We start from the raw sequence: 12,373 nt of genomic DNA on the forward strand, positions 1-12,373 counted from the left end.
CTTGTAAATATGGCTCCTTTACACGCAGCACTTTGTGTCAAAGGGGCATTCCCTGGTTTTTGCTATGGGTATTCCCCCACAACACCCATGGAACAAGACACATTTCCAGATTGACAAGGAATCGTAAATCTGGAAATGCGTCTGAATGCTACCCCACCCTTGGCATAGGGAGGCGCAACGAGGAGAAATGTTTTAATTTCTTCTTGTTTTTTCCTCTTTCAATGCATGCTGCATTCTACAGCCCGCATTGAAATAGGAAAATGCCTGTAGTGATTGTTTTTGTGCAGGAAGGTGCCCTTTCCTGCACATAAATAATCTCCCCATGACACAGGCATCCTTGCACTTTAGTGCAAGGGTGCCTGCGACGGCTCATGGCAACTGTTTGTGTGCCAGCACAGGGGAGAGCATGCAACATATTATTGTATATATGTAGCATTCCTATGCTTTGGAAGTGCTGTAGCGTGGCGAAGGCAAAGGGCTTGCGTTGCCGTGCTGTGGCACTTCCGTGTAAATCTGCCCTCCGTGTGTCAGGGTCAGTGTTGCTAGCCTCATATTGCCCAAAAAATAATCAGAAAAATCTATACGTTTGGGGGATTTTTAGTCAATTCACTTTATTAATTGGGCATCTTAAATGTCACTTAAATGAGTCTCCCTCCCACCATAGCACAGGGAACTTTACAAACTCACTTCACTTTGAGTGGCTGCATTTTGCTAGTGCGCACATCTACGTAAAAAATAGTCCCCTGTTGTTAGGCATTTAAAGGCATCTATATTCCTAGTGACTACTAGTAGCTATGTATAGAAGAGTGCCACATCGATAAAAATCACGAAATTGATTGAAATCTGCAAAACTGATTCATTATCATAAGCAACTTTAGCATACTTATTTATCCTATGGCAAAGAAGCAGAAATCACTACAATATCTAAAGTGTACATAGAATGGAGATATTGAAGCCACACCCTCTTAGCTTTGCGAAGATCCTTTGAAGCACTTACTTTTGATGCAAGAGGGACATCTAGTAACAACTTCAGGAAGTGCATCTTAGTGAAGACTTCAAGCAGTTGGATTTGACTCTGGAGGAATGACTGGTAAATACCTGAAGTACTGCAGTTTAGTTTTGATATAGATTTGTTAAGTAGCTGCTGCTGACTTTAGAGGGAAATCTAATAAAGTCTTGGAGGACTGCAGCTTTGTTAAAGAATTCAAGCTGTTACTTCTGACTCAAGAGGGACATCTTGAGGCACTACACTAATAGTTATTTTTCAGAACAAACTCCGGCTTTATGAGTTTAATTCTCCAAAATAACATATACTGCTGGACAGCTGTCATGACAAGGTGTCCAGATGGTACTTTAGTTTTGCTGAAAGCGCTTTGGTCTCCTGAGACATTTGAAAAACAACATATTTTTGTTTGAACAGCTTTCAGCAGCAATAACATCTTTCCTGAAAACCATTTTTCTAGCAACACTCACTTGCTAAATATCTTAGAGACTGCGGGGTATATTCACAAGAACATGTGCTAAACATCACCAAAAATGCTAACACACCTTTACACATCGCAGCCGATCACAGGAAAATAACCCTGTGTTAACATGGAATTCACAACAAGGCGGTAGCATGCGATAGTCTGCCGAAGCCACGCCCAATGTCTGCGATACAACTACCTCGACGGCGATAACAGAAAACCTCAAAGAGAAAAAACATATGATGGGCCAAAGCATGATGAGGAAATCAGTGATAAACAGCGCCAGGCCTGCAACACATACATGGCAGGCAGGAAAATCACTATAAAAGTAGAAAAAACACTCAAACACAAACTGACCAACACCCAAGCACCATGGAGGCAGCTGAAGTAGGGACAGAGGACGAGCGCAACCCCACAAGCACTCCGGACGACCAGCTTGTGACCTCGGGGACAGGGAAGGGCAAGGACAAGAAGAAGAGGAAGACAAAGTTCAGTCTGCAGGAAAACAGGATCCTGATTACGGAGCTGATGGAACACCATCAACAACTGTTTGTCACCTCCAATTTGTGATTGGGAACCAAAAATGGGATTTGGCAGAACATCGTGGACAAGGTGAGTGCCGTCGGAGAGCACAGGAGGTCAATGGACGAGGCCAAGAGGCAATGGATTGACATCAAGCGAATGACCAAGGAGAAACTCGCAGCCAGCCCGAAGGCAGCAATTCAGACTGGAGGTGCGAGCCCAGGGCCACAGCTTGTGCTGGATGACATAAAGGAGCTGGTGTCGACAGTCATCAGTGTGGAGACTGTGGCCGGAGTGGGGGGACGGGACACTGCTCGACAGGACACAACACAACACAACTACAACAGGGTGAGTGACCACCAAGTACTCGGGGGATGGGTGGAGAGGGCCACAATGGCACACATGGACATCATCCACAACTCACCTCTAGGATCAGGGCAGCCCAGCTGCATCGAGGAGACCTTACCCACTACCCAAAGCACCCAGCAGGAGGAATCCACAGCCCCGGCACTCTCCCAAGACCCCCAGGAACAAACCATGGCCTTCTAATGTCGTGTGCTGGAGGGGCAAAGGGAGATGGCTGAGCAGGTGCAGGTGGGGTTCAGCCTCATGGTTGCCAAAAAGGACACCATCCATGGGTGTCTAGGTCCCATCAGGGACCAGCTCCAGTCCCTAACGGATACTCACGGCCCACTCCGTGGTGTCCAAGGAGCCCTGCATGACTGCTGGAGTCATGATGTGGAGAGAAACACCTGTCCACTCAGACTGGCTCCAGCGATTCCAGCCATGAGCTGGCACACATGCAGAGGCTCATGGAGAACATGGTGCGGATGGAGGTAGAAAGAATGGTAGCCACCGCTACACATCAGCGGAATATAGCTGGGATCTACCATGTCCTGCAGATCCTCATCATGGCATTGCTGCCACAAGGCATGATGCTCATGAATGCTGCTGCCCCCACACCGTCCACATCTCCGCCCTCTGGTGTGTCAGTGCCTCACAGTGCGGCAGGCGTATCCACTCCGGCACCTGATGTGCCACTGCCACACAGTGCGACCAACAATCCTCCTCCGGCCCCTGATGTGTCAGTGGCACACAGTGCCGCAGCCGGAACTGCAACACCAACAGGTGGGGCAGAGCACACATGTGAGGATGAGGGCGTGGATGGGATTGTTGTTAGAAGGAGGCAGTAGCATTCATTTACGACAACTGGCCTGTTTCTGCTTGGTGTCCCACATCGCCTCATGACCTCCCACTGACCCCTGATACACTGTGCTGCACTCACCTTGGACCGTGACATGGACTGCCATATCCTGTTTGATGACTAATGACACAGCAACCAGACTGTGGACTGTACCCTTCCTCTTCCGTAGTACCTGTCATCCCCGGATGGACCCTGGCTGGCCCCCCACGGGCCCATATTGTGTGGTGTGCTTGGCATGGCCCTGTACCACTCCAGCTGCAAAACTCCTCTGGATGTGCAACAAACATCCAGTAATGCACAGCTGTGTCAACTCTTTCATCATTCCTGCATAAATGTGTGGATGGATGTAGGTACAGGTATCTCCCTGACGTCAATGATGCTCATCTAGTGGGATGCCAGTCACCATGTGATACATTCCCTATTGTGTCCCGGGTGACGTGGACACTACAACAGGGACACATGCATTAGTCACTTCCTTGTCCGGACATGGACTGAACCATGCCTCGAGCCCCTGAGTCATTGTTGCAAGCCCTGCGCTGCTCTGGCAAACGCCAGGCCAGACCATTCTGCTGACGCTCCAAGGAGGGCCCACATAGTTACCTGTCGCAGGCGTACTCGCTGGTGGTGTGCAGGTCACTGGTCTAGTTGTCAGCATGTCATGGCCACTCCCTTAGGGCAGGTCTGTACACACACCACACCCATCCAGCACAGGCGTCACATGCATGTGACGCCGCAAATATAAGGGGCCGACATCATATTCCCCTCTGCCGGTAGTGACTGGATGACGGACGCTCCATGGTACTCAATCGTAAACCCATGATTTGCTGCGCACAGCTTTGGTGGCACCTGAGGCCTTGCGGCCGACATGGGCCTCCACTACGTGGCGCTGACTGGCGTAGCACAGGGTTAGTGGCACGCGAGGCCTTGCGGCCGACACAGGCCTACCACCAAGTGACGCTGACTGGCGTTGCACACGGTTAGTGGCACCTGAGGCCTTTTGGCCGACACGGGCCTACCACCATGTAGCGCTGACTGGCATTGCACAGGGTTAGTGGCACAGGTAATTGCTGAGCGGGTCTGCAGCCTGCGATGATGATGTGTGCACTGATGTGGTCTCCACCACTGATGACTCAGCGTCATGTGTGGGACCTGCTGGGCTGCAGGGCGGGCCCACATGATGTGGTGACGTGAACGGGGCTGGAGCTCGCACGGGCACGAGGTGTGCCTACTGATGGACACACCAGTGGCACTCTCACTCTCTCTCCATTCCCTCTCTCTCCTTTCCCTCTCTCTCTCACTCTCCCGTCCCTCTCTCTCTCTCTCACTCTGACACTCTCTCTCCCTTCCCTCTTTCTCTCTCACTCTCTCTACCTTCCCTCTCTCTGTCACTCTCTCTCTCTTGCCTCTCTCTCTCTCCCTCTCTCTCTCTCTCTCCCTTCCCTCTCACTCTCTCTCTCTCACTCTCTCTCCCTTCCCGCTCTCTCTCTCTCACTCTCTCTGCCATCCTTTCCTTACCTCTCTCTGGCTCACTTTCCTTCTCTGTTTCTCTGTGTCTAGCTCCTTTGATGTGTGTATGACACACGTCCTGATTTTGTGCTTTCTTTTCCAGGCTGTGGCCCTCAGGGGTATCCGCGTTGCATGATCATTGTCTCCGTGGCAACTGTGGGTCTTCAAGTGTGGCTCTTGGCTGGGCTCCCTTTCATGCTGCAGGTAGTCGTCCTGCAGAAGGCAGGTGTTAATGCCCTGCTGCTATCGCGGCTTATTGCCTGTTTTTGGCTCGCTTCGCAGATATGGCAGTTCGTTGTGAATGTGGTGTTGTTGTGTTTTTGTGTATTTTTGCACAGGAATGCTCACTCTGCATCTCATTAGGGTTAGATGGTGGTGTCCACTGTGGAGATACATTTTAGGGCAGTTATCGTGGGAATACAGGCGATGTCTGCAGTGTGCACCAGCTTGTGAATAGGGTGTTAAATCTATCTCCACTTTTGATGCATTAAGGTCCTTGTTGCTTGTTGCTGCTAAATGTAGGATTCTCATCCCATCAATCACACAGACACTTTGCACACTTTGGATTTCCATAAATATGGCAAAAATAAGTTGTAAACTAAGTAGTTTTCCATATAACTTTTCTCATTCCTATGTTCTTGAGCAGTAGGATACTAATAGGGTTTGAACTTTACAATTGTTCTAGAATGATCTTCCTCTTCATCAGGTTGCAGAGCCAAGGTAATTGACAGGACCTGCCTGAGCACTGTAAGTACTCCATTTCCTTCTGAGTAGGAGGGTATCAATTTACCTGTGGTAGCTACATTTTCTATGTGTTGGCATTTCAGGAGAATCCAACATTGGGGTGTCACAACCTCTGTAACATCTGGGTGTCACCCCTTGCTTTTATATATCACTGAGGCTCAAGGAGAGCAAGTTTCTTCTAAGTTTTTTTTTTTATGGGGGATTTGATTTTGCAAAAAACATTGTAAAATTGCATAGTCTCTTCTCCGCACTGCCAGTGCATTCATTCAAATGCAAGCAAGAGTAAGTTGTTTAAGATTGAAAAGCACAGCAAAGTAGACTAGTTGACTGCACACAGCATGTCAAATAAGCGGAAAAATAAACAGGCATTTGCAAAGCCAAAAGATTTAGCATTGTCCGCCAGCCTTTTGGCAGGTTTTTTTCTGTCATGTGTTTTGCTACAATGTTTGGGAAACTGCCAGAAACACGCAAATCAAAACAACCTCTCAATTCTAAGATACTCTACAACATGCCACTCTATGACAAACCACTCCACTCTACAACATTCTACTCAACTCTATGCCGCTCCACTCTAAGCCACTCTACTCTACGACATGGCACGCCACTCTATGACATGCCACTCCACTCCACATACCACTCCACTCTACAACACTCTACTCCACGTTATGCCACTCTGCTCTACTCCTCTCTACTCCACTACACTCTAAGACACTCCACTCTACAACACTCTCCTCAACCCTACTGTACGGCTCTCCACTCAATGACACTCCACTCTATGCCATATGACACTCTACTTTATTCTATGTCATTATATGACAGTCTTTTGATACTCTCTGCAACTCCCTCTATGCCACGCCATACCTTTTTACTCCACTCTGCTGTATGATGCACTACTATACTCCAGTGGCGGCTCGTAATGTCGACGAGTAGTGGGGCGGGCACACACAAGCACACTCCCTTCTTCCCATCCCAAGCACCCACACACGCATACTCACTCCCACCCATCTACATGTGCACTCATACCCATCCATTCAGAAGCACGCACACATACACCCATCATTCGCTGGCACATACCCATGCATTCACCCATTCAAAGCACACAGCACTAATTCACATACATTCTGTCTCTGCACCACGAGCACCTAGATAAATTATGAATTGGAATGATTTACAGAGGCTGCGTGCAATACATTTTCGGTGGCGCTGTGGTGTCTTTCTGACTAGCCGTGACATATTTGCCAGTTACCTTGTTCCTAATTCTGCATACTTCGATCTGGGGATGCTGCGGCACTCTCGCTGCTTCCAATTGACGTTTATTTTTTGTAACTATATAAATAACCATGTAACTATCTTAACAGACTTGCAGTCGTATAATTATGTTAAAATCTTGAACAAATAAGTTGAAATTCAATCGCTTTGAAAATTGCTGTTTCATTGTTGTGAAATACGTCCCTAAATTCTACTTTCACCAATCTGTAAAGGGGTGAGGATTCCGTAACAGATCGAGAGCGCCCACAAGAGCTTTAATGACGACCGGGGTACTGTTGTTGTACAAAATATATTAGAAGGTACTTCAACTCTTATTAGTGCTGCCTTGTGTCTGCGTTACCTGTTTGAAATAAAACGATTTAAACAACTTCCTTCTGAGTGAAGTGGGGACTTCGACTGATTCATACATGGTGTGGGCTGGTAGCGCTGCAGGCTTGCTACAGATGGAGAGACGGTCGTATAGAAATACGGTCTATCTATGTGACAGAATTCGGGAGAAGTGGCGCGTTTTGCATAGGGTATAGGGACTTACGCCTTACATATATATTTTATTTTTTGTAACCAAAGTTTGCTTCTTATTCTGGCAGTTGGCCACAAACAGGACCAGCCTAGCACGTGAGGATCTAGCTGTGTTGGGGGCGGGGTGCCTTGGGCCGGAGGAGATTAACACCCCCCAATCGCTCCCGGTGGAATCTCATCTGAGAGCTGAATCTGTTGCCTGAAACGCCCCGGATGCCTCACCCCGCTCGGAGACACACACCCGCCTTGCACAGCACTTGCTGCCTTTCACAATATTGACAATAATATGATATTGGGATGAATGCCACTTTGCTGCCCTTCTAGGGAACTTGTTTTACCGATTTTCGGTTGAAAAGTCAATTTATAAACTTAACTTACCCATACCTTCCCCGCTTCCCGCCTTCAAGTTCCGACTCGGACTCCACTCCAGACTCCCGCCGTCCTGTTAATTCCCATGGTGCTCGACGTCGTCACCTCCCCTCCCCTCCACCACAGCACAGCGCAGCGCTGTGATTGGTTCGGCCGGCTGCCCCAACACCACGTCATTTCTCTGTATGCTGCAGCATACAGAGAGCAGGGAGAGTGGGAGGGGTTACTCGAGGGCAGGGGGGAGCGGCTTGCCCACTGTTACTAATACAGTTAATACTGTCTGTTTGGACAGCCTCTCAGGCTGCCCAAACAGACAGTATTTACAACAGTGGGAAAGCCACTTCCCCCTGCCTTCGAGTAACCCCTCCCACTCTCTCAAGCAGGAACTTCTGCTTTCTCGCCGTGTGAGAAGGCAGAGACAAATGGTAGTTCTCTACTATTTGTTTCTGCCTTCTCGCACGGCGAGAAAGCAGTGGGGCGGCGCCCAAACGCCCCCATGGAGGATCCGCCACTGCTATACTCTACTACACTTCTCCACTCTACGCCACTTCATGTCACTTCACTGTACGAGACTCTATGCCACTCCATTGTACCACAATCTCCAACGCTGTATTCCACTGTACTCCACTTTACTCCACTTTATGCCTCTCCACTCTACAACACTCTATTCCACTCTCCTTGATAAACTTTTTTCTGTCACACATACCTGGATGTTCTCCTGTTTTTTCAAGAGTCGTAAGTTGCACCACCTTCCCGGACCTGAAGAAGAAAGAGAAAAGGCAGGTGGTTAACAAAGGCATAACTACCCTGTTGAACCTCCTCAGTAAGAAGAGGATGACTTAACCTGATGGAAGGATTGTTTTGTTTGAGTGCTTAGCTTACCTGGTACTCAAGGGGATGAGATGCTTATCTGTACCTCTAGCATTAAAAGCCACAATAACGAAACTATACAAGCCTATTAGGCCTTATTTCTGACCATCGCTCCACTACGTGCTGTCAGAAGTGGAATCAGAGGGAAAAGAGACATTTGTGAGTAAAATGGCCCAGGACTAAAAACGACTGGAAAAAGCTTTAAAGAAAGTAGTGGCCATAGAAGACCAGAAATCCTTTGAAAAAGCCATCCAAACTCAGGAGGACCAGACAGACAAGGTGTACCAAATACAGGATACTACAATTGGGAAATTAGCGGATGTGCTTCGACAGCAAAGAGGCCACACAGCTCACCCACCCCCTGCCCCCTGCCCCCCCTCCCCCTCCCCGTCGGTTGTCCTGCAGAAATATGCAGGAGTAGAGTATTCTGATTTTTGTCTTTAATAATTTTGAGAGGGTAGCTCAGGCAGCTTGACAAATTAAAAAAGGTCATGGTGAGACCCCATGGGCCCTATTTTATAGGGTAAAGGAGATGAATGACAGAGGGTTGAAGCCCAAAACTTCTACTAAAGAAGTACTATTAAAGAAACTATTTCTAGAGCAGTTCTTAAACTTTCTGCATTTTACGGTATAAAAATGAGTAAAACAACACTGCAAGTTGACACTGGAAATTGCAGTAGAGATAGTAGAGGCTTAATAGGACGGATGTATGATGTTACAACGCGATCATTTTGATTGCGGTACATCACATCGCTGTTTTTACAATGCAAGTTGTTACAATGACTTCCGCTGTAGGGCGCTGGACTTAGGAATAGTATGATTTACTATTCCAAATCCAGCCTACGTACAAAACAGTAGGGAAGGTGTTGGAATAGTAAATCACACTATTCCTTAGTCTAGAGCGCCCTCCAGTGCAAGTTGTGGTAACGATTAGTGACCTCCAGTGCAAGTTGTGGTAACGACTAGCGATGTTAAAGCAGAGGTGTAAATATATTGTGGTGTTTTGACCACGTTGTTAAGCTTGTTTCCCAATAGGACCCAAGAAGGTAGGGGAGAACAAGATGAAGGGGCAGAAAAAAGAAGAGGATTTACCAAGGAATAGCTACTAAAATCAATGGGACCCCGAAAATCAGAGGGAGTAACCATAAATACAGCTTATTTCATTACCGCTTCTACTACTTTGACCCTACTACCTTCCGTATCACCTTCATTGCTGCTCTAACTTTGCCAAATGTGAAAACCTCTCAAAGACTTGGCTGTTTTAGGCTATTGCAATGTTTCTGTGCTGCGGTAGTACTGACATATACCTTTGGGTATGATTCATGCACTAGATCAAGTGGAAATAACATAACATAAATCCGGGAGGATGTCAGATGCATATCCTTACAGGACCTCAATATTTCAACCCTGGAGGCTTGGGCTACATAGCTCGCGAGTGTCGTAAAAAAAAAGAACTGATGGAAATTGGGATTTCCAGATCCATATTGTATGCTACTCCCAGTCCCCGTACACCTCATCATTGTTCGTTGAAAGTCAGTGGAAACCCCGTAAATGCCCTTCTTGACAAGGTGTTGACAACTCATAATGAGACCCACAGCTCCTTCAGAGAGAACAAGCCCTCCAAAAGGGCACACTGACTATCCAATGCATCGATGGAGACACAAAAGACTACCCAGTCCTTCCGGTGGATATTCAGGGAGAGGTCCCTTCCCCTCCGAGTTGGCAGATTCTGAAATCACTGGAACCTCTCATTGTGGGTACTGATTTTCCAAGGCTTGAGTCATTGGTACAGGACTCTTGGAGGGAGGGAGAGGTTTGGGGGAAGGAGGCTCCTTTCTCGGCAATGGAAGATACGGAGTGACCTCTATATAAACAAAAGAATTGAAAAAGCCACCCAAACTCTGTGGAAACAGACAGATAAGGTGTCCTAAATGCAGGACAGAGTCAGAAAAGGGAAGAGAAATATGGAACCCTGGTGAATCTTCCTGCCTGTAAAGAGTGAGTGATGTGGGAATCTGATAGATATTTTAAAGTGGCCCAACACAAAGATCCACTCCCGCGAGAAGCTTGGGAGATGGCAGAAAGAAAAAAATATCTAGGTGGCAGGTCCCCAATTCTTTAACACGAACAGAATGTTATATTGAGTGGAGGAAGGTCTCAACCCATACAGATAAGGTCCTTTTCCTAGCACATAGCCATTTGTTAGGGGGCACTTCGGACAGGAAAAAGGAAGGTGACAATAGATCACTTCTAATGGCCAGGTATCAATAGCCAAGTGAAGAAATACCGTAGAGAGACTATCACATGCCAGGAAAAAATAGCAGGCACTGGGTAGGCCTGGGCAGAGTTTGCGGAGTTCGGCTTTGTGGAACACCAGAAATTTAACCAAAAACCACTGTTGCAATATGGGGAGTTCCCCAAGGGGCGGAATGCATTAGGTTGCGTTGTTCGCACTGATTTTTAGCACCGGGTGTTTGTCCTGCACTGAATAATCAGCGTGAACAGCACCATGTGCAGCACAAGAGGGCGCTGCTTCTATCTGCTGCTCGAGTAGATTTTCTTCTAGAGTGATAGGTTCCTCAATCACGACCATCCAAGACTGCCCGTGCTGAGAAATCTTGCTGGGAGTTGGTCTAGCATTGGATTTTCCTCGCTTGCGCTCACCAATTTAACATTGGTGAGTGCAAACAAGGAAAATTCTCTCCTTCGCATGTATTTTCAGAAATTCGGGTGCTCCACGGAGCACGGAGTCCCTCAATACCTTGAAAAATCAGATACCACTTTGTCGACTTTGTAAACTATGGAACTAGATTTCCTTAAGCAGTTCCATTACTCCAATCTAACACTACCCAAATAGCCAATACCATAATAGAAATCTTTTACAGAGTAGAATTTTCCAGTGAAATACTCACTAATCAGGGGAGTCCTTTTACTTCCTAAATCATGAGAGAGGTTTGCGAACAACTAGAGATGCAACAGATGAAAACTGCAGTGTGTCACCCCCAGATAGACAGGATAGAGGCATGATATAATGGTAGTTTAAAAATAGCCCTGAAGAAGCTACTGGCAATGGAAACCCGGAAATTGGATCAAATGCTCCCCTCTACAATTTTTGTCATATGGTGCAAAGGGAAGAGTAATACTGGATATTCCCCTTTCTAATTGCTGTTTAGCCAGAAGCCTCAGGTTTTGTTAGATACAGCCTGGGAAATATAGAAAAAAGTGCAAAACTACTCGAATAATATTCTCGAGTATGTGAGTCACCTTTGAACTTATTTATGAGAAATGTGACAGATCAAATGCAACAGATCATAAGTCAAAGTCTAGAGCAACATCAAAGTAGCAAGAAGGAGCAGTATGGTAAGAAGGTTGAATTCAGATCCTTTAACCCTTGGGACTATGTCCTCCTACTTTCACCCACAAAGCAAATTAAGATGTTAAGCAGCAGCGTCACTAGGGTTGGTGTCACCCAGTGCGTAACTCATGGTGTCACCCCCTCACGACTTACACCATGATGGACATTGGCACATGGAGACAAAGTAAATATTTAGTAGGAGGAAACGCCTGAAGAGAGTCTGTGTATATTTGTCAGATAGAATTATAATTCAGACTTGTTTTATGTAGCATGTCTGACTGCCTCGTACTTTTATAGCACTTGCGTGAAAGGCGTGCATGCTGCTTTTGATAGTGTGTGAGAGGCACTTAATTACAGGGTGGGCCTAGTATAAAGTTTACAGGAGGGGTGGGGGCTCGTGAATAGCGTAGTCTTTGCAGGGAGTTCTGAAGAGCAGCTTGGCTTCTGCCCCTGGGACCCCTGCACCCGTGACTGCCCAGGTAGGTTACCAAGGGAGCGTTGCATGTTTGTCGGGTCACTGTGTAGCTGGACTGCAGACCAATTAGTCAG

General features: G+C 47.1%; 1 protein-coding gene across 1 annotated transcript in view; it reads right to left on the minus strand.

Annotated features, from left to right (window-relative positions):
• Positions 1-12,373, minus strand: part of LOC144767539 (galactoside alpha-(1,2)-fucosyltransferase 2-like) — a 201,200-nt gene that overhangs the window by 171,766 nt on the left and 17,061 nt on the right. The window contains exon 3 of the mRNA XM_078650960.1: positions 8,306-8,358. The gene's annotated coding sequence lies outside the window, so the exon portion shown is untranslated. The remainder of the gene's footprint in view (positions 1-8,305; positions 8,359-12,373) is intronic.

Source organism: Lissotriton helveticus, chromosome 7, assembly GCF_964261635.1.
Source record: "Lissotriton helveticus chromosome 7, aLisHel1.1, whole genome shotgun sequence".
Lineage (NCBI taxonomy): Eukaryota > Metazoa > Chordata > Amphibia > Caudata > Salamandridae > Lissotriton > Lissotriton helveticus.